Genomic DNA, 2,500 nt, shown 5'->3' on the forward strand with positions numbered 1-2,500 from the left:
TAATTTTGTTGGTTTGAAATTGTTTTGAAAAGGTTCTTTAAATCTAGTGGGTTTGCAACTCATAAGAGCGTCACTTTCAACGTCCCCGGCATTGGATTGAGTTTCTAAAAACAACCGTGCACACCGAGGTTAAACTTTACCGGCTCCACTCCGACTCGCCGCTCGCCCACTAGTCCGAAGGCAACAAAACATTTGTTTTTCATTTTGATGAAAATTTCTGTTTTTAAATCTTGTTGGTTTGAAATTGTTTTGAAAAGGTTCTTTAAATCTTGCGGGTTTGCAACTCATAAGAGCGTCACTTTCAACGTCCCCGGCATTGGATTGAGTTTCTAAAAACAACCGTGCACACCGAGGTTAAACTTTACCGGCTCCACTCCGACTCGCCGCTCGCCCACAAATCCGAAGGCAACAAAACATTTGTTTTTAATTTTGATGAAATTTTTTGAAAACATTGGCTTGGCAAGCCCCAATCCGCGACTATCCACCCACCGCCACCCCACACGGGTGGTTGTTGTTGCGAAATGAGGTTGTGGTCGACATGCCCGTGCATTTGAGAAGGAGTTCCTAGCACTCCATGCTCTCCCATGCCAAAAAAAAGCCTAGACAACCCCATTTCGCAACTTTCCACGCCTTTTTTTTCCTCCCTCACCCATGGCGGCGGCGTGGTGGCGGAGGCCGGATTCCGGCCACCACCGCCATGGGTGGCAGCCCCCCGACCCCGACACCAAACCCATAATACCGAGGCAACATATCGAGGCAACATGACATGGGTGTGGCGTGGGGGAAGGGGGCTGCAGCTAGGAAGGCATGGGCTGCCATGCATATGCAGGCAACACACACCCCCCTATATAGCATTTTATGCATTTAGCCCTTTGACAGGAAGAGACATCACCTATGCGCGAGGAGTCATAATGGGCTCTAAATAATTCAATACAAGGTATTTGGACGTGATTTTTTGCAGGGATACTAAGAAACATGCAATCTATGATGGGAAAAAGTTTCATAAATTTTTGAAGTCGGGAAGTATTTTTTATTATTTTTAGAAGTCGTAAAATTGAAAAAATCATTAAAACAAATCCGGGAGGAATTTTTTAGTTTTGTAAGTTGGAGAAGGTCCTAAAAATCATAGACTACTTATGGGGAGCTTATTGTGCGAGGAAATTTCAATAAAAACGGGGTTTGACAAGATTTGAAAAATTCTGTCGACATTTGAAAAAACCTGGAACCATGCTGCCGGCATGCTGCGCACATGCTGCGCGCATGCTGCGCGCAGACTGCGCGCATGCCATGGCAGGACAAGTTTCGCTAGCCTCACTGTCGACAGATGCGCAAGCTGCGCGCACGCTGCGCACAGGCTGCGCGCACGCTGCGCACAGGCTGCGCGCACGCTGCGCACAGGCTGCGCGCATGCTGCGCACAGACTGCGCGCACGCTGCGCGCATGCCATGGCAGGACAAGTTTCGCTAGCCTCACTGTCGACAGATGCGCAAGCTGCGCGCAAGCTCCGCGCACGCTGCGCACAGCCTGTGCGCATGTTGTGCGCAGGCTGCGCGCATGCCATGGCAGGACAAGTTTCGCTAGCCTCACTGTCGACAGATGCGCAAGCTGCGCGCACGCTGCGCACAGGCTGCGCACAGCGCATGCCATGGCAGGACAAGTTCGCTAGCCTCACTGTCGACAGATGCGCAAGCTGCGCGCACAGGCTGCGCGCACGCCATGGCAGGACAAGTTTCGCTAGCCTCACTGTCGACAGAATCAGCACGCTGCGCGCAAGCTGCGCGCACGCTGCCGGCATGGTGCGCGCACGCTGCCGGCATGCTGTGCGCACGCTGCGCGCGCGCATGGCAGGACAAGTTTCGAAAATTTCTGTCGACAGTCTCAGCAGCGCGCACGCTGCCGACATGCTGTGCGCACGCTGCGCACAGGCTGCCGGCATGCTGCGCGCAGCCCATGGCAGGACAAGGTCCGAAAAATTCTGTCGACATTTTTACGCCGTGGTAGGCTTCCGCTTCGCGTCACTTTGTCGACATTCAAGCCTACCATTTGTATTGAATTTTTCAAACCTTGTCAAACCCCATTATTCAAATGTCGAAAAATTTTGTCGACATTTTTACGCCATGATAGGCTTCCGCTTCGCGTCACTTTGTCGGAATGCATCGCATGGCGAGGCAAGGCCACGGCATGCCAAGGCGAAGGCAACGCATGGCTTGAATGGCTTGGTCAAGGCCACATCATGGGCACGGCATGCCAAGGCAAGGCGAGGCAAGCCATCCTTAGCCTCGCCTACACTCACTTTCTCGGAATGCATTGGATGATGAGCAATTCCAAGGTAAGGCAACGCATGGCTTGAATGGCTTGGTGTAGGCCACAACTTGGGCATGGCATGCCAATGCAAGGCAAGGCAAGGCAAGCCATCCTTAGCCTCGCCTACACTCACTTTCTCGGAATGCATTGGATGATGAGCAATTCCAAGGTAAGGCAACGCATGGCTTGAATGGCT

This window comes from Prunus avium, unplaced genomic scaffold (genome assembly GCF_965620075.1).
Source record: "Prunus avium unplaced genomic scaffold, drPruAviu1.hap1.1 HAP1_SCAFFOLD_17, whole genome shotgun sequence".
Taxonomy (NCBI): Eukaryota; Viridiplantae; Streptophyta; class Magnoliopsida; order Rosales; family Rosaceae; genus Prunus; species Prunus avium.